Source organism: Sus scrofa, chromosome 12 (assembly GCF_054392235.1).
Source record: "Sus scrofa isolate SSC_HxYL_T2T_F1_AM1 chromosome 12, Sscrofa_HxYL_maternal_Yorkshire_Landrace_v2.0, whole genome shotgun sequence".
NCBI classification, from domain to species: domain Eukaryota; kingdom Metazoa; phylum Chordata; class Mammalia; order Artiodactyla; family Suidae; genus Sus; species Sus scrofa.
In genome coordinates, this window is record NC_139394.1 from 8724645 (window position 1) to 8745181 (window position 20537).

Genomic DNA, 20537 nt, shown 5'->3' on the forward strand with positions numbered 1-20537 from the left:
AGCGGGATATAATAGTCCCAGACTGCAAACATGTCCTCAGCTGGGAGCCGTTTCGGAAGAGACCGGCCTTTCTGCCACTGTGGAGGCCTTGGCGGCCCAGGCCGCACGGAGGCGTGGAAATGCTGTTTTAAGTGTCTAAAGGCAAGACTCTCTCTTCCTGCCACCTCCCCCAAACGTTGCTGCCTCTCAGGAGGCTGGCCCTTTCTTTGGGGGCTCCTAGCTGACACCAGCCTCCTCGTGATGGAAGCACAAAAGATTGTCACCTTTCCTGCCGGCCCTTATCTGGGAGCACAGAAGCCCTATCATTCAGATTCCCCCACTGTCTCTGAAAGAAGGCATTGTTATTTTCTCAAAACTGCCCAGGTTAGGAGCAAAGGCCAGCTCTGGATCGTCTTTGGGTGGGAGAGAATTGAATTGGCATTCCTTTCAAATGGCTTGTGATTGTAGCCGATTTCTCTTAACAATTACCTGACAATACTGGGGGATCTGACTCCTTTAGGGTCCTGTTGGGTTTTCCCTTTTCTCTTTTTCTTTTTGTGGAGTCTTAAAAAAAAAAAAAAAAAGCGGTTGGAGTTCCCATGGTGGCTCAGGGGTTAACGAACCCCAACTAGTACCCATGAGGACTCGGGTTCGATCCCTGGCCTCGCTCAGTGGGTTAAGGATCCAGTATTGCCATGAGCTGTGGTGTAGGTCACAGACATGGCTTGGATCCAGCGCTGCTGTGGCTGTGGTGTAGGCTGGAAGCTGCAGCTCCGATTTGACCCCTAGCCTGGGAACCTCCATATGCTGCAGGTGCTGCCCTAAAAAGACAAAATCAAAAAAACAAAAAAACCAAAGTGGTGGCTACTTGAAGCTGAGACCTAGACAGGCCTAGTTTATTTGCATCCATGACCTATGCGGCAAAGAATTATTTTATACAGGTGGCCTGAGTACCTGGGCCGTGGTGGGCTGTGTTCTACGTATGCATGGAGGTGTGCTCTCAGAAAGAAGAAACTAGGCGTAATGTCTCTCCTTTTAGAATCCAGTTGTCTCTTCTTGAGAACAGGATTGTAGGAAAAAAAGAAAGGAGTGAGTGGCTGAATTCTGGAAGCATCTATGTGGAGAGTATGATGTGACGGTTTGCTTCACCAGGCACTGAGCATTTTTTACCGGATTTGGGTAAATGTCTGGAAGCTAATGGAGGCTCAACAAGTATTTGTTGAAAAGAATTGCACCTGCTGTGCTTGACGTGGTTGAGTAAAAGAAGCCCAGATTATGTGGTGGAATCAGTTCACTGGGAGTAAAAAATTTTATTGACATCTTCAGAGGTACGAGGGTTCTGAAGATTCGGATGCAACCAGGCTTAAGCAGACGGTCAGCACACTTGGTTACACTGAAAAGCTGACTTTGGGCAACACGGTGCAACCTGCATTTATCTTTCCGGTCATAATCCTAAATCTGGAGTTTCTTAGACGAACCGCAGGACCTCGGCGCGCCTGTGAGGGTACCGCGTGACCAGCGGAAAAATACTTGGCTTCTTAAGCCTGTTTGCTTCTGTTAAAAATGAGAAGTTGTCTTCCTTGAGCTTCCCTAGATATTTAAGCTGCACTGACTCAAGCTTACTAGGGATTTTGACCTCGGAGATAAGAGCTGATTTAAAAAACCAATCCAAAGCAAACACCTGGCATCATTAGCATTGTTGTTCCATTGGATCTACTTGTTCGATAGAGAAGCTGGGGGTGGTATTGGTCGGTGCCTTAAATGACCCAGCCTGATACAGAATATGTGTAAGATATTCTAGAACTGTCTCTTGCAGCCCAATACACCTCCGGAATTCAGTAAACAGCTAAACAGAAAATTCCCTGAACACCAGGAGAGCGGGATGCTGGAGGATGGACCGAAGCTCCCTGGAGACTTCAGACGCATGCTACCCTTTATACAGGCAATCTGTGCCTAGAGGGGGTCGCATCCATGGAATATACTTTGTCATGTGAGCCTCATCCTTTTTGACTGGGGATGGATTTGATGGCGGATAGATAGGTCTTTGTTTCAACCCAAACCAAAGTTTCACTCCTTTGTTCCCACCTTCCTGGCTCCTTCTGATGAGGCCCCACACATCGATTTTAATTTTCGACACTTAGTGCCTGACTTAGTGATCTAAGATCACTGACTCAGAAAAAAACGGGAAAGGTCAGTCTGACTAACACCTCACCCAGCGTCCTGGGATTAGCATCCAAAACAAACAGATCAGAGATGGGCTCTAGACTCTCAAGAGACATTCCCACGTGTGAGAAAGCCAGGGAGAAAAACGCATGGTGTTTCTCAAGCTCACTGACATCACTCAAGTTCATGATCCAAGGCTTTACCTTGCTGGGGTTGGGGGTTGGGATTCTTCCGGAAGCACAAGAGCACTGGGCTGATGGATTAGAGAAAAGTGCACGGGGAGGGAGAGGAGTCCTTTCTGCTAATCAAAGGAGAAACCAAATAAAACGAAGGAAGTCCAAGAAAAATACAACGCTATTGTTTTGGGGGCATACGAGGCTGGCTCGGAGGCTCCATTGAGTAATTCAAGGCACACCCTTTCTCTGTGGGACTGAAGGAATGTCGGCTGTTTCTCCGGCAGCCAGGTGGGAGGTGGGTAGACAGGTCTATGGAGATGAGAACTTCTGGGAGCTGGAACTTACGGAACATCTCCGTGGCCTTGCAGCCGGGAGGCTGGGGCACAGCGAAGCAGGCACCCGGTGCTGAATTAGAGCCAGGGCGCAGCCATGGCAAGGGATGAGGGGAGCAGCAAAAGGGGGAAGAAAACTAGGAAACAGGGAAGTGCCCCTGTTCCTTTTTGCCCTTGCCTGAACAGGGGCTCCTGTGTCCTCAAGAGCCCCCTGGCGTCCTTTCATTAAACCAGAGGGCGGATACCCAGGGAGAGGTGGCGTGTCTGGGGCTGGGGTGCGACGGGAAGCAGGAAGTACCAGTCATTTCACAAGAAGGCTTGACAGTGGAGAGGGAGCCAGCGAAAACTGGCAGACCCCCAAGGTGGGGTAGGAAAGTCTGGCCCGGCCTAAAGAACACTTGGCTTCACATAGTTCTGCGGGTATGTTAAAAAACAGGGCAGGCCACAAAGTTGTTCTGCCAGTCCACCTAAAATATCACTTTCTCTTCCCCATCCTTGATTGTTTCTCTGGGATGACATGTCAGCTGCTTGGCCGTGAACTTCCAGGGCCCAAGGAAGGATTAATGGGACCAGATGTCTTGGCAGGAGTGTCCTGCCCCATAGCAAGTTCTTAAATATTTTATTGAATTCTCATAATTGTGCGGAGGCTCCTTGTGGACCCTGCTACCTTATTTCACCCCCTCCTTCCCCTACTCTTTAGATTTTTGCAAGAATTCCTGTTGGTTTAGATACAGCTCTGGAGTTGCTTGTAACTCCACTTTGGGGAGAATTTCCTGTTGAATTGGTTGGTGGTCCCTTGCCTGCTGAACGTGCCCATCCCGTCTCTGGGTCTTTGTCTCTTTTCTGGGCTGGGGATCTCCGAGCCAAACTCTAACTTCTCTTCTTCAACTATGAATGGCCAAGACTCAGAAGACGTCCCTACTTTTTTCATCGCGGAGGCCAAATGTGTCAGACCCATCGACCACATCAACTTTGCTGTATCTGAACCTGCATCTCTTCCGGGAAGACAGTGTCTTTAGGATACTTTCAATTGTTTTCAGAACTCTTGTTCTACGAGGATTTCTGGGCTTCAGTCTCTGGGCTTATGTGCATGAATGCTTTTATCTAAGGCAAAGCAATACCCTGGATTCAGAACTCAAAAATAATCCTCTGTCTCTCTGTCTCTTTTTGCTACACATGAGGCACACAGGTGGCATGTGGACGTTCCTGGGCCAGAGGCCGAAATCCAAGCTGCAGCTGTGACCTATACCACAGCTGCGGCAATACCAGACCCCTGCGCTGGGCCGGGGATACCTGAGCCACTGCAGAGGCAATGCTAGATCCTGCTGCACCACAGTGGGAACTCCGCTCTCTCTCTTTTTTTTCTTTTTAGGGATGCATCTACAGCATATGGAGGTTCCCAGGCTAGGGGTCCAATCGGAGCGGTAACTGCTGGCCTACACCACAGCTCACAGCAACGCCAGATCCTCGACCCACTGGACAAGGTCAGGCATCAAACCTGCATCCTCATGGGTACTAGCTGGGCTCATGACCACTGAGTCACAACTAGAGTGCCTCTTTTTATTTCTGTTTTTTGATCAACTTGCTCTGTGACTTTAGACAAGCTATACCACATCCCTGGGCTTCAGTTTCTCTCTCAAGCAAAGGCGTTTCTTCATCAAAAGTTAGCATCCATTCGCTCTTTCTTTTGGCTTCCCTAAAGGCCAGCAGACTGACCTTAGAGAGCTCTGACACGTGCCCTCATGGTCTGGTTAGCGTTGAGCTTGAAGGAGCTTAGAATGAGGGAAAGAATGGAAACCATTGAGAGCTTTTTGGCCTGAAAGATGGCAATCATTTTGCTCAAGGACTCCCGTGCCTGGCCCTCGAAACAGAGAAGAGCTCATTATCTCTGGAGCACTAGCCCCAGAACACTCAGGGTTTCGAATTTGTATGGCAGCCACCATGGAAAATATCTTTGGGCTGAACAGATGAGGGATGAGCCCAGTCTGGAAATATTTCCACAATGTAAATAGCCGTGTTTACAGTTGGGCATATGGACAGAGTTTAGATTTGATAAATTTCCATCACTTAAAAAAAAAAAAAAGATGATCCAGCCAATAAAAGATATACCTTAGCAAGAGCTGGTGTCTGAATGCTCTTTGTCTGATAGGGCATACGGAATTACCCAACGACGGCTCGTTAACGTTCTCCGGCCGCTCTCACAACCACACCGTCCATTGTTCTGAATTTCAGATCAGAGCACTCGAAGCAGTGCCTTGCAGAAAGGTCTTTGCCAGAGAGACAGCAAACAGCTCTGCACTGGCCTCAGGGTCTGGGGGTAGCACCCTTAGTGCTAGGGCAGCAGCAATGGCCTCAAGTGTTACAAGAATGGAGTTTAGGAAGCCAAGGCAACGAGAAGCCATGTTCTCAGCTATTACTGGGGGCTGATTGGGTACCCTACCTAAATACTACAATGCTAAGACCAAACCTTGACTTATTTGTTGAAAAGCCATTGTGAGTAAAAACTTTCTACTTAGCACGCCAGGTACCCTATGGCTCATTTCATGATGGCACCACAAGGTAGTGGACCTGGGCGTCCAGCCAGATTCTGTAGGATGGGAGACTCCCTCTCACGAGGGAGCCCTTCTCACGAGGTCACTGTGATGTTGTGAGCTACCGAGTGTCATGTGGAAGAGCTCCTGGCATCTAATAAATGCTCAGCATGGGTGAATTGCGTGAGTTCTCTGCTCATCATATATTGGAAGCAAACTGAGCCTCAGAGCAATACAAGAACACGTCCAAGTTCACAAAGCAGGTCAATGGGAGGGTTGAGGTCAAAACCTAGGTTTGTGTGCGACTGTTATCTGGGCTCTTCTCATTTCTGAGAGAGGATGGTCAGAAGCCTGGGAGAGCAGCATGAACGATTTGAGCAATTGTGGAGCAGTGATTTCCCATGTCACAGTTTTCCCAGGACACGTCTCTTGAAAACTGTCACTTGGAGAAGAGGATAAGAATACAGCATAGAGCTCCCTGGTGGCTCAGTGGGTTAAGGATCCCATATTGTCACTCCTGTGGCTCAAGTTCAATCCCTTGCACACCATGCGTGGGACCAAAAAAAAAAAAAAAAAAAAAAAAAAAAACAGAAAACAAAACACCAAACACACAAGAGCCATCCAGGAGAAGAGTGATCACTTAAAAACATGTCTCATGGGTTAGAGAACTGGGTGATTCTTCGAAATTTTCTGGAAATTTGAAATTTTCTTTTTCTTTTTTTAAATTGAAGAGTAATTGATTTACCATGTTACGTTAGCTTTAGGTGTACAGCACAGTGATTCAGTTATATATATTATAAACACACACACACGCACACACACAAACTTCAGATTCTTTTTCCCTTATAGGTTATTACAAAATATTGAGCAGAGTTCCTTGTGCTCTACAGTAGGTCCTTGTTGGCTAAGTATTTTAAATATAGGTGTGTGCATATGTTAATCCCAAACTCCTAATTTATCCCTCTCCCGTCTTCTTTGAAAATCTGCATAATAGAATGTAAGGATAAACTATGGTGCAATGGAAGCCGGTGAGGTTGATGCAGAAGCCAAGAGGGCCTTTGCCCAGTAATACAAACTGCAGTCTTGGCATTTTTTGGAGGCAAGAAGGAGCAGCAGTGGCCTGAATGAAGCTCTGGGCCCCTTTTCTGGGGGCCCAGCTCATGCAAGTTGCTTGGCCTGAGTCGGAGGACATCTGCCTGACGTGGAAGATAGGTTCTAAGGAACAAAAAGCCTCTTTTCCCAGAACCTTGCTGATCTCCACATTACATAATGTAGAATTATGTGCCTGCTGTGAGGCTTGACAGGAACCTGAACGTGATATGTTGATAATACACGGAGCCTTGAATGCAAACTTTGTTTATATGCGGGGCCCTCCCTCTGAGTCTGGGGCAGGTAGCCTCCATCAGAGCCTGGAAGAGGCAGTATGGTATGGACATGCGTGTTTATTTTGCTGTCTAACTATGTGAGCCGTTGTGAGTTTGGTTAAAGCCAAGCCCTGTAAGGAGATGGAGAAAGCGTCCTTTGATAGCGAGGCAAGCACATTTCCACACGAATCTTCCTTGTCAGATGGCACCCCTGTCCATGGAGGGGGCCCACCCATGGTCCAAAAGGAGACCAGAGCTCCCTTTGGGGGCTTTATCTAATCCCCCCTGCCCCGGCTGCCCCAGTTTTGCTTTTATGCCGGTGCCTATTTAAATCGCTAACCAAGGTTTATGTCCAAGCTGGCTGTTGGCATCTGAGAACTGGAATTGCATCCTTGAAGGGACAGCAGAAAGAGGCATTCCAAGGCATTCGCACTTCCAAGCCATCAGATCTGAGTAGGGGAAAAAGACCAGCCCTTCTCAAGAAGGCTTCGCCATCCCAGCCAAGAGGGAGCTCAGGTTGGGGCAGGTTCCCACGAAGCAGCCAAATGTTTGCAAAACAAGCACTGGGATGAAGAGACTCTGCAGAGACATCCCAAGGTTGCGACAGCCTGGGGAGAGGCGATGGGAGCCAGGGTTGGGAGGCAGGCCTGCCTGGGAAGAGCATGGTCCCCTCTGCTCACAGCCGGAGACCCAGGAGGCTGAGCAAGGAAGGGCTAACTGGTTGGGATAATTGTCCAGTGTTTATATTTGAAAAAGGATACCACACTTCCAGGATAATCCCCTCCAGCCTCCTCTTGGGCTAAGATTTCCAATTGGTCTAGAATCCTGAAGAGAAATCAGGGCCTGATTACCTGGCTGACTGGACCGCAATCACACCTTTCAATACTAATTATCCTCTGCTTGAGTTCAATGACACGGAGCGGCCAGGCTCTGGCTGGGGCAGACCCTGTTCAGTGGTTTGCATCACTGGCTTAAGACAATGATTTGAACGGACAAAGTACCCGCACTAGGCCTTGATAAGCAGGAAATGAACGCTTGTTTGCAAATAAGATTGAGAAATGTGATCGGCTTCTTGTTCTGCATCTGTCTTTGGGTAACTAGCCTGATAACAGTAACGTAGAAATGATGTTAGAAGACACCAGAAAGGGGGCCCTTCTTGTTGTCGTTTTTTTATGACCCTCCCTCGCAACTTTCTGTACCTGGAGCAAAAGCACAAGTAAAGGAAATGCGGTTTTGCCAGCTTTGTATCCTCCTGAAACGAATCTAGCTTGCCTGTTTCTTTGTGGGGATTTGGGGAAATGAGTAGGGATTGGAAATGAAACTTTTTCAGTGTTGGGATTTCTTCCCATATACGGCTTTTCCTAGAGGGCTTTTCTGTGACCTCTTCCTCCAGGAAGCCCTCCTTCATGGCACAGAATAAAATGTTTCCTTCTATTGGATGCAACTGAATCAGGGCTCCTTGGTGTTGCATAAACAACTTTGGTTTATGGGTATAGGATAATTGTACAGGGTCATCTGAGTGGTGTATTACTTGGTACCTGATATTCATTACAAGCGTCTGGAAGCTTAAGGAGGTTGAAGATATTCTGGGTTTGGGTGAGGGGAGAGAGATGACGAGCAGTTCTCTGCTGGAGCTGCCTGCAGTGACGCCCGTTTTAAGTGTCATTTCTGGTGGAGGAAGCTTAGGGACAAGAAGTGGATGCTCATTGTCTTTACTCTTTGGGGAAGTTATTTTCAAATCTTGACCTCTTGATTGTAAGTTAGAGAAGGCTAGTGTTGTGGGTCGAATTAGGTCCACCTAAAAGATGTTGAAGCCCTAACCCCTAGTATCTCAGAATCTGACCTCTTTGGAAACAAGGTCATTGCCAATGGAATGAGTTAAAATGAGGTCACACTGGAATAGCGTGGGCCTGTGATCCAGGAGGAATGGTGTCCTTTTAAAAAGAGAAAATTGGGGAATTCCCATTGTGGGCTCAGGGGGTTAAGAACCACATGTAGTGTCCATGAGGATTTGGTTCGATCCCTGGCCTCGACTTGGTGTGTTAAGGAGCTGGCAGGGCTGCAAGTTGCAGCAATGGGTTGCAGCTGCAGCTTCAATTGGACCCCTAGCCTAGGAATTTCCACAGGCCACAGGTGTGACCCTAAAAATAAAAGAAAAAAAAGATTTGGCCACAGACACATACAGTAGGAAGATATAGGGAGGACATCATGAGAAGGCAGAGGATTGGGTTCATGAATCTATAAACCACAGAACATCAGAGGCTACCAGAAGCTGAGAGAGTGACATGGAACAGGTCCTTTCCTTGTGCATTCAGAGGGACTGTCGCCCTGCTGAGACTAGGACTTTGGACTTCCAGCCTCCAGAACCATGAGACAATATGTTTCTGTTATTTTAATCCACCCAGTTTGTGATACTTAGTTAGGACAGCCCAAGGAAACGAATCTACCTAGCTTCTACAGATCCGGATCCTTCAGACAGGAAGAGCAGTGTCGGCCTCCCCAGGTCAAAGAACACATGTGTCCTTTGACTTTGTGGGAGGTTCTCAGGCTCTTGGGTGGCTATGACTGAGGTCTTGAAAGTGCCCGGCCTGCCTTGGAGGTGTTGATGTTTCAAGGGACTGAATCGGCTCTCAGCCAGCAAGCCTTGGGCCACGTTACTAACAGGGGTCAGGATGCAGTGGAGACAGCTGGGCGGTATGATGGACTTCCACTTTGAATTCCTCCTTTATCCTTTTATCATCACTCCCTTCCCCCTGGAAGGTCTGCCAAGGGAAAGTCACTTAGGATCAGGGGCTTACTTTAGCCAAGGATGGTTAAAGCCAACGACAGTTTTAGTGGATTTTTCTTACCTACTTGACCCATCTCAGGATCTTTTGAAATAGATGAGAGTGTTCTTATTAGCTCTCTTCCCATGCAACTTCCCCCAAATGTTAACTGGAGGGCGGGAGGGCGGAGGTGGGGTGGGGTGTGGAGACCCTCTGGGCTGAAAATAGTGAGTGTATTTCACCTTCATCTTTTGGCTACTTTCCTGGGAATTACCAGGACCACAAGGTCCTGATGTGTTGTTTTGTCTCCTTAGCTTCTGCTCTGTGATGGGAAGGATAGTTGGGGAAGGGGTTTCTCTTGCCCAGACCCTTGCTTTTTGTCATGTGTTTAAAACTATTGTTTAATACTATTGAACTGTATCTAAGTTCAATAGAACTTAAAAGCAACCTAAGAATGCCCATGGAAGCAACCTAAATGTCCATCAACAGAGGAATGGACAAAGAAGATGTGGTACATATATAATGGAATATTACTTGGCCATAAAAAAAGAAGGAAAAAAATGCCATTTGCAGCAACATGGATGGACCTAGAAATCATCATACTAAGTGAAGTAAGTCAGACAAAGACAAATATCATATGAGATCACTAATATGTAGAATCTAATAAAAAATGGTGCAAAAGGACTTATTCACAAAACAGAAATAGACTCAAAGATGTCAAAACCAAACTTACGGCCACCAAAGGCAAAACATGGGCAGGGGAGGGATAAATTGGGAGGGTGGGACTGACAGATACACACTACTACATATGAAACAGGTAAGTTACAAAGACCTACTATAGAGCACAGGAAAATCTCCTCAGTGCTCTGTGGTAGCCCATTTGGAAAAGCATCCGAAAAGGAGTGGATATCCGTACATGTATAACTGACTCACTTTGTTGTACACCTGAAGCTAATACAATGCTGTAAGTCAACTATAGGCCAGTAAAAATTTTTAATAAACATTGAACCGTAGATCTCTAAGGACCCTCTTTCCCCCTTTTTACAGCCATACCTGCTGCATATGGAAGTTCCTAGGCTAGGGGTTGAATCTGAGCTGTAGCTGCCAGCCTACGCCATGGTCACAGCAATGCTGGATCTGAGCCACACCTGTGACCTATGCCACAGATTGTGGCAACGTCAGATCCTCAAGCTACTGAATGAGGCCAGGGATCGAACCTGAATCCTCATGGACACTGTGAGGTTCTTAACGCACTGTGCCACAATGGGAACTCCTCCAAGGACCCTTAAAGCTGCCTTAGTTTTACTTGATAATGTTGAGGTCCACATGGGGAATCAGATGTTTGTCAGATGCTTTTGCATGAAAGTGGACCTTGAATCCAGGTATTCTAAACCTTTCTCTTCATTTCACACTCTATCTCTGTTCCTTCTTTATCTCCGGAAGGTTTAAGGCTTGCCTCATGATTTGTCGATTCCTCAGCAGTCTATTTTCCCCAAACTCCCATCCTCCAGCCATCAAACCACCCCAGGTTGCTGTCTTGTTCTGTGCATCCTGCACCCTCTCCTTGGGCTACTTTTATCAGGAGGGAAAGGAGGAATGAATGTTTCCTAGAGACCCCCTCTTCGCCCGACATCATGCTGAGTGCTTTGCCTGTGTTAGCAAGTGAGGGGCCAATGGCTCAAAGAAATTAAAAATCATGCCCTACATCATAGAGCTGTTAAAAAGTAAAGCAGAATCCACAGTTGTCTGGGCACTAGAGAAAGGGGACCACGCCCGTGGGGCCATGCGTGGGTGCAGTCGAAATCAGCATCGGGAGGATGAAAATGGTACTTTCCTGCTACATTTCCATTCTCTGCCACATTCTTCCAGCTCAGCCGTTTTTTTGTGTCAGGTCAACAAGTGCATTTCGTTTCAATAGCAGCAATGCTGGCTATCTGTAAATGAGGTGGTTTATTTTCTCCTGCTCAGAACCTTCCCAACATGAGCGGAATGCACCGTGGCCGTGGCACACACAGACTCCCCTGTGCCACCGTTATAGGTCCAGCATCATAGTCAGAGCAAATCAACAAAGACGGGGTGGGCACCCACGAGACCCATGGTGAAATGGGTAATGTGTGAGCGCCTCTATTTGAGTTGGTTCCTAGCCTCGAGAGGGATGACTCAGGGGCCACTTAACAAGTCAACAAGCCCGAAATAAGGATGTTTTATGAGGAAACCAGCCACATGGCCACCCCTCAGTCCACTTCCAAGCCTTTCCTGTCACGTCTCTCCATTCCCAGCCTAGTCCTGTTGCCATGGCCACTGCCACATCCTGTTCACTCAGGTGGGTGCCATGGCCAAGGCTTTGCCCCATCTCCTAAAATGGCCCGAATGATGTCATGGAAAGACTGGGCACCTGAGCTCCTCCCTCCTTGACCTGCCCCTGCAGGAACCAGGTAGGGGGAAAAGCCTACGGTCCCTCATCTTCTGCATCTGTTAATAAGGGGTTCTTCCAAAGGAAATGTAATCAGGATATTGAAAGGATAGCTGCACTCCCGTGTCTATTGAAGCATTATTTGTAATAGCCATGATAGGGAATCGGTTCAGTGTCCATTATTCAATGAATGAATGGATAAAGGAGATGTGTACACACACACACACACACACACACACACACACACACACACACACACACACACACACACACAGAGGAGTATTATTCACCCACCAGAAAGAAGGAAACCCTGCCATGTGTAACAACACAACATGGTTGGACCTTGGGGACGTTACCTGAGATACACCAGACAGAGAAGGGCAGATACTGTATGATCCCACTTAATGTTTAATCCAAAAAAAATCCAAATTTGTAAAAACAGAATAAAGTGGAGGTTACCAAGGGTTGGGAGGTGCATGGATAGGAGACATAATGGTTTTTTGTTTTTTGCTTTTTAGGGCCACTCCCACTGCATTTGGCGGTTCCCAGGCTAGGGGTCGAATCGGAGCTGTGGCTGCCAGCCTACACCACAGCCACAGCAACACCAGATCCTTAACCCACTGAGTGAGGCCAGGGATCAAACCCACAACCTCATGGTTCCTGTCAGATTTGTTTCCACTGCATCACAACAGGAACTCCAAGAGATGTTTTTTTAAGATTCCCAACTTGCAACTTACAGGTAAATAAGCCCTGGAAATACAATGCACGGCGTAGTGAGTATAGACAACAATATTGTATCATAAGCATCAAATGAGATTAAGAGACTAGATCTGAATTATTCCCATCACACTCAGAGATGATAATTAGGTCAGTTGATAGAGGTGCTGTTGCTACAGTGGCAATTTTATTACAATATTTAAATATCAGAAGTTCCCATTGTGGCTCAGCAGTAATGAACCTAATATCCATCAGGATTTGGGTTTGATTCCCTGGCCTCACTCAGTGGGTTAAGGATCCAGCGTTGCCCTGAGCTGTAGTGTAGGTTGCAGACTCGGCCTGGATCCAGTGTTGCTGTGGCTGTGGTGTAGGCCAGCAGCTGTAGCTCCAATTCAACCCCTAGCCTGGGAACCTTCCTACGCAGCGGGTGTAGTCCTAAAAGCAAAATAAATAAATATCAAATTAACATGTTATACATCTTAACACAATGTTATATGTCAGGTCTATTTCCATCAAAAGAAACTATTTGATAATAAAACAAACCCTTCTTCCAGTTCTAAAACTGTAATTTTTCTCTGCCAATCTCTACTTGATCATTCTCTTTAAGACTTGAGCCAAAACTCTTTTTTTTTTTTTTGTCCTTTTAGGGCTGCACCCCATGGCATATGGAGGTTCCCAGGTTAGGGGTCATATCAGAGCTACAGCTGCCGGCCTACACCACAGCCACAGCAACTCCAGATCTAAGCCGCATCTACAACCTATACCACAGCTCACGGCAACGCTGGATCCTTAACCAATGAGTGAAGCCAGGGATCGAACCTGCGTCCTCATGGATACTCGTCAGGTAGTAGATACTAGCCATGATGGGAACTCCCGAGCCAAAACTCTTGATTTTTACCTAATTCTAACTCAAAGCATTTAACCCAATGACTTTGGTATACTATTGTCTGCCTTTTTAATAGGCTCCTAGAATTGTTTCTTAAGTGTGTGGTTGTTTTTTTTTTTGTTTGTTTTTCTGAGCAAGATTATTCATGGTCAAGTGTAGAATGACTTCATCATTCATTTATCATCTCAGGCACTTGATAAATCTGTATCATATACATAGAAGTTAACCCTAAATTCCCATGTATGAACTTGTCACTGATAATATTTTTTCATCTACTCTGCTATTCAAGTCATCAGTGATTTAGATATTTTTAGAAACACACTCTAAAACTTACATAGGCAGAGAAGTTTCACAAGCAGAGGCGAAAACACTGTTACACAACTGACGAGGTAGCCAATTCATGGAATATACGACAAAGGGTTTATGATGTTTTTTTCTGGCAAGGAGATCATTGGTTTCCCTGGCCTTTGGGGACACAGGTCTTTCTGCCACTGGTATTTATCATTCACCTGAACCCGGCCGAAGATAAAACTGCTCCCAGGATCAGGGATTCTGGGCTCTGATGGCTGTTATTGATCTTTCCCTTGAACTAATTAAAGCCGGGACAAAGCAAGGACATTTATTATTATTTAAACAGTTATTGATTGAGTCCTCATCCAATTCCAGGTACTGTGCTGACACAGCAGAAAGCGGCTCCCAAGGAGCTTTACGTTTGAACAGGAGGACAATGCAAACAACGAGGAGGAGAAATTGCGACAAATATTTGAAGAGAGCAAAGGAAGGCCCACGATAGAGAACCACTGGGCTGGGGGATGGTGGGGAAAGGCCCTTAGAGAAGATAGCATGTTGGCTGAACCCTGAAAAATGAGGGATGCCATTCAGGCGAATGAGGGAGCGGAAGGAGGGGGAGGTGGGAGAGCCTGCCAGGCAGAGACAAGGATACATTCAAAGGCCCTGGGGTCGGAAAGACTGTGGCATGTTGGAGGAACCCAGAGAATGCTGACGAGTGTTCAAATGTGGAGTCTGTGGCCTAGAGACCAAAAACGTTTTTCAAGCCCACTCCGCTAGAAAGGGAAGAATCCAAGTTTCTGCTCCTTTCTTGCCCGCCCGCCGTGCTCCAAGGCGTGCCGTCAGCTGGGCGTGTGTGTCTCTGTGAGAAGTCAGAATGGATCACCTGTCAGGCCTGGGAGGCTGGGGCTCGGCTGGCAGGATGTAGAGTGTGTGTGTTTTCTGTTTGTTCTTGAAGTTTACTTCCCTGCAAATACATGCCGAACTGCCTTGCACCTTTCACGAGGAGGCCAATGCCAGCACTCCACCGCTCATGAGCAATCCTGAAAAAACAAATCCATACCCTCTGTGCAACCCCGGTGCCAGCCCGTCAGGCCCGCACTGGCCGGGCAGCCCGGAGCTTAGGAACAATCTGGTCCTCAGGAAGGGAGGGAAGAAAAACAATTTTGAATTCCAGGCACCGTGGGCCTCTTACAGACGGCCATTGTCAGGAGAAGGAAAGTTTAACTGTGTCAAGGAGCACCGTGGCGCCCCTGGGAAGGGGAGAGGATATTGAGTGTAGGGGCCACTGCCCCGGGTACGTGGGGGGTGGGGATGGGGACTCTGAAGACAGGCTGAGGAGTTTACTCATGTGAGCTTGGGCAGTCTGCCTTTCGGGGACTCAGTCTCCTCATTTAAAATTATGCCAAGAGGAGTTCCTGTCGTGGCTCAGCAGAAACGAATCTGACTAGCATCCATGAGGACGCAGGTTCGATCCCTGGCCTCGCTCAGTGGGTTAAGGATCCGGCATTGCCATGAGCCGAGGTGTAGGTCGCAGACATGGCTCAGATCTTGTGTTACTGTGGTGGTGGTGCAGGCCGGCAGGTGTAGCTTCCATTCGACCCCTAGCCTGGGAACTTCCATAGACTGTAGGTGTGGCCCTCAAAAGACCAAAAAATAAAATAAAATAAAAATAAAATTAGGAGATGAGTAAATATGCAGCCTTCCTCCCTTGGGTTGGCTGTAGGGATGAGGTTAGCTTTAGGAAAGGGCAAGGCCCTTTTGAGATGTCAGGAACTGCAAAAGGGGGCTGGCTCTCTCTTTTATTACGTCCTTGGCTTGACCTTCTAGGATGTCCTAGTGATTTCTTCCCTCCTGGGGATAATCTTGTGGAAAGACTCCTGTCGTTCCCTTTTTTGCAAAGGTGAACGTGGTGGGTGGAGATCTCTAGAGGGACCTAGGCTAAGGTAACCCTGTGCATGGCTTCGGTAGCTGCACAAATGGTACCGAGTCAAGTTTTAAAGCACCAGGAGCCGCCCTAGAGAGACACAGCAGGGAATTTTAACCCTTGGATGAGGCTGATGACGCTGGGGAGGATGACCGTTGGCGCTGATCGAGGCGGTCAAATACTTCTGCATGCCTGGTGTCTCAGGGCTCAGGCTCCTAAAACCAAAATACTGCAGACTGGTTGTGGTGGCCAAGGGAAAGGGGGTAGGGAGAGGGATGGATGCGGAGGCTGGGGGTAGTGGGTGCAAACTACTGCATTTAGAATGAATAAGCAATGAGGTCCTACTGTACAGCACAGGGAACTCTATCCAGTCTCTTGGGATGGACCGTGATGGAAAGTGATACAAGAAAGGGAATGTGTATATACGTACGACTGGGTCAGTGTGCTCTATAGCAGAAGCTGGCACAACATTGTAAATCAACTATAATTTAAAAACTGAAAGGAAAAAAAATAAAACTATCCACTGGTGACTTAGGAACAACATCGGAAATTTGTTTCTCACAGTTCTGGGAGCTGGACATAGAAGGTCAAGGGCACGGGAGGTTCAATGATGAGGGCTGGTTTCTTTGTAGCCGTCTTCTCACTGTATCCTCACGTGATGGGGAGGGTGAGGGTCTCGCTAGGGTCTCTTTTATCAAGGCGCTAATCCCATGCCCGAGAACTCTGCCTTCGTGACTTCCTCACCTCCCGAAGGCCCCGCCTCCTAACACCATCGCCTCGGGAGTTAGGACTTCAAGGTGTGGATTTAGGGAAGATAGGAACGTTCAGTCCGTTGCACCTGGAAAACAGCACTAAGCACTTCATTCTTATCACCTCGTTTGATCCTCACCACAGTTTCTATCAGGCAGGTGCTAGAGTCACCCCCACTTTGCAGATGAGAAGACTGAGCCAAAAAGGGCTCAGTAATTTGCCATAAATCCTACTGCTAATAAGGGGTGGAGCTGAACCTCAAAGCCATATATATCCAACTTCAAAAAGGATGCTCTACCAGTTACCTGTAGATCTTTTTTTTTTTTTTAACAAACGCACCTAAAAATCTGAGTAATCAATGTTCATGTTTGTAACAAACTTGTGTAAGCACTTATAAACTGTATTTAACATGTATTGCTTAAAAATTATTTGCCATATGGTATTGCTTGACTTGTGGCTTTGCCCATCCTTTAGTTCTTGAAGCTTTCAGAGAAACAAACTATTAACATAACATAAAAACTCAGCTGAGAGCTTGTTCTTGTCTGTTCTATGCTTCCTAGTCCAGTAGGTGTTAGCCAGAGAAAGGGAAGGTGGGGAAAATAAGTTCCAGACGTAGGGAACAGCATGAGTAAAACCCAGGTATTGCGAGAAAATAGGCAGGTTCTGGGAATGCAAGTGAGTGAGGTGGATGGAAGGAAGAGGGCAAGTGTGGGGTTCCCGTCACGGCTCAGCAGCAATGAACCCAACAAATATCCATGAAGGTTCGGGTTCCACCCCTGGCCTCACTCAGTGGGTTTAAGGATCCCGCATTTCCGTGAGCTGTGGTGTAGATCGAAGACGTGGCTCCGATTCCTCATTGGTATGGCTGTGGTATAGACCGGCAGCTATAGCTCCAATGAAAACTCTAGCCTGTGAACTTCCCTATGCCATGGGTATGGCCCTAAAAAGACAAAAAAAAGGGGGGGGGGTTAGTGGGAGTATGTGTGCGTGGGTGGCTGGGTAAGAGAGACGTCTGAGAAAATAGGCTGGTGCCAGATCAGAGCAGGCTTTCTAGGCGATGTCCGAGACTTTGGAATTTATCCCAAACCCATGAAGGCTATGAAGCTGGAGACAGCCACGGTCCCATTCGCATAGCAGAGTGAAGAGGCTGGGTGTCACAGGCCCCTTCCAGGGCTGCAGACGAGAGCACTTCCCTCCCCATCCCACATTCAGGTAGAGAGAGCAGTGGAATTTTTTTTTTCATGATTTGCTTCAATACCCCGGGGGGTTCCCTTGGAGGATGAGGCCATTTCCTCTTTGGGGAGCTGAGCTCCCACAGAGAGGAGTGCAGCCCCACCTTGACCCTGTGTCAGCACCTTCCTGACTTTCAGTTCAGGTGTATCTCCCCACCCGCCGCCCCCCCCCTTTTATTTAAGGGACACTAAAGAGACAGGGGCTGAGTTTCAGGACCTCAGCCTTGATGGTGTGTTTTGAAGGTGGTGTAGCCCAAACCACTGGGATGCAGACAGGGATGTGAGGCCCTGAGGGGCTTTATACCTTAGTGACATACGAGGCCTGCTGTACATCAGGAAGCAGAGGCTGAACACAACCAGGGCATCTCAGAAGAGAAAACAAAGTAGACACGCTGTCCTTTCATCTCCTGCTGGCGTTTACACCCTTAAGTGGGCTCTCCATCAGCATCACAGCAGAATATACCATTAAATGACAGACGCATGGACATTGATAAGACATGTTACGCATTGGACTTGAAATGGGTCTGGTCTGCTGACCGTTCGTCTTTCGACTTTGCTCTTCTCTGGACTCAGTCTTACCAGCTCCTCTTCGTTTGGGCCACTCCAGAGACTTCAGGTCAGTGTGGGAGGAAGAAAGAGAGATCTGCTTGTTGCCCCCCACCTTTTTTTTTTCTTTTTAAGGCTGTACCTGTGGCATGTGGAAGTTTCCAGGCAAGGGGTTGAGGGCCCGAATCACAACTGCAGCCTGCATCACAGCCACAGCCCCGCCAGATCTGAGCCTCATCTACGACCTACACAGCTTGCAGCAATGCCCGGATCCTTAGCCCCCTGAGTGAATGAGTTCAGGGATCGAACCCACATCCTTATGGACACGACGTTGGGTTCTCAACCTGGTGAGCCACAACGGGAACTCCGCTTTTTCTGATTCAATGGTCCGTTCATTCACATCACCAACTACACATTTCCTGAGGCTCAGGGATGAAGGCTGACGAATTTGAAATCCACAAGACCCTGACTGCCAAGAAGCAGAGCCAGAAAATTCCTTCCTCGCTGCCTCATAGATGTCAGGTCTTCAGAAGGTGAGGGATGGGTGTTTGCAGGGTGGACCTTTGTCACCTGAAAGGAGCTTGGGAAACTTCACAGCTCCTCTTCGAACTGGCCTGTAAGAAGTCAGAGCAAACACTGGCGGTCAATGACTCAATCATGTCCCAAACCCTTTCCCTGAGAGTCAAATTCCACTGCCAGCTGTTTAGCCAGGACATCTGGGACCTGAGCGCGAACGCTTTGACATCTATGTTTGAAGGGACACTTCATGGGAGAACAACGGGCCCCCACCTTTCAGCCAAACGAAGAGGGGGAAGGAATAAAAATGGCAGGATATGCTGTGTTGCCTTTAGTTAAATGGTCTCACAGCCCCAGTGGCATATTTGAAAGCTGGTCACTTCCAGACGTATCCTGGGAGTTCCTGCCGTGGCTCAGCAGAAACGCATCTGACTAACATCCACGGCCTCGCTGAGTGGGTTTAGGATCTGCGGTTGCTGAGACCTATGATATAGGTCACCGGCGCAGCTCGGATCTGGCGTGGCTGTGGCTGTGGCTGTGGCTGTGGCGGCAGCTGCAGCTCGAATTCGACCCCTAGCCTGCGAACCTGCATGTGCCACAGGGTGTGGCCCTAAAAAGACACACACACACACAAAAGACTGACCCTAATTACAGATTTCTCTTCCATTTTATTTCCTCAGTTGGGATTTATTTCAAGACCTACATCTCATCTGCGTTGAGAGTCGTGGTAAGTTAGGGGGAGAGCAATTTATTGTGATTAAGCAAACCTAGGGAGCCGCTGTCTTGCAGCGCACCCAGTTCACTTTCTAGCTCTGCGCTCCCGTTCTCATACCAGCATGACAGAGAAATAATTTAAAATGTGGAAGCATCTTGAACATCACTGTGGGTCTCTTCGTTAACTCCTTCAAAACCAGTCATCTGCATTGAAAAGATGTGATGTTTGTTCTTGGCATTTCAGCCTTTTTTTCTCCTTTGCGTCGAGAGTGAGATCACTGCCAAGAAATGTTAAAACATTCCGCAGTTACACACGAGGCTTTGTGTCCAGCTCTGCAGGGCGGTCACTCAGGTCACCTCCCGGAATGGGGATGAATCGCAAGGGTTCCTGGGGGTGCAGGGGACAGAGAGATGCTCTCTCTCGCCTCACGGTGCCCGCCTGGATCTTCGCAGACCCAGGACGGTGAGGTGCATCCACCATCACAGAGCACTGGACTCCAGAGGCTGGTCTTCTCTTTGTTTGCCTAGTAGTCATCCTTCCTGCAAGAAAGGATTGGATTGGGCTTATAGGCCGCCATCCTACTTAGACAGCCTGACTGGGAAGAATTTAGAAACAAGGTGTTCCAGAGACATTTAGATGTCTTTGTGTCCATCCCTGTGTGTTTGCCTTCGGCGTATAGACCGATCCCTGGAGCAGTCAGATGGGGTTAGAGAGCAGGGTTGTTTTAGTCACACAACATGGCAGATCCTACATCATAGGTAGAAATGAACGCTTTGAGCCATTCTCCTTATACGTGTGTGTATGGGCGACTTGGGCATCTGAAGATTGGGGGTTCCTCCTGAAGTTCCTCTGCCAGTACTATTGTCATCTTGTCCCCATCTTGTCATTGGCATGCTGTTTACCAATGCATTTTGTTCTCATGAGAAAATCTGGTCTTTCTAGGTGTATCTAAAAGACTTCTCTTGGAGTTCCTGTCATGGCTCAGTGGTTAACGAATCTGCCTAGGAACCATGAGGTTTCGGGTTTGATCCCTGGCCTTGCTCAGTGGGTTAAGGATCTGGTGTTTCTGTGAGCTGTGGTGTAGGTTGCAGACGTGGCTCAGGTTCCGTGTTGCTGTGGCTCTGGCATGGGCCAGCAGCTGCAGCTCTGATTTGACCCCTAGCCTGGGAACGTCCATGTGCTGCAGAAGCGGCCCTAGAAAAGGCAAAAAGACAAAAAACAAAACAAACAAACAAAA

General features: G+C 47.8%; 2 long non-coding RNA genes across 5 annotated transcripts in view; one reads left to right on the forward strand and one right to left on the reverse strand.

Moving 5' to 3' along the window:
• The window catches only part of LOC146398026 (uncharacterized), an 83745-nt gene that overhangs the window by 12775 nt on the left and 50433 nt on the right, over positions 1-20537 (forward strand). The window lies entirely within an intron of this gene.
• LOC102165993 (uncharacterized) overlaps positions 1-20537 on the reverse strand; it is an 82832-nt gene that overhangs the window by 7231 nt on the left and 55064 nt on the right. The window contains exons 5-6 of one of the 3 annotated variants that reach the window (XR_014820802.1): positions 17828-18683; positions 469-543 (exon numbers count right to left, since the gene is read on the reverse strand). The exons of 1 other annotated variant lie outside the window; for it this stretch is intronic. This is a non-coding gene — a long non-coding RNA (uncharacterized LOC102165993). Of the gene's footprint in view, positions 1-468; positions 544-12115; positions 12274-15945; positions 18684-20537 lie in introns of those variants that run through there. One more of the 3 variants, XR_014820803.1, reaches the window with a different exon arrangement.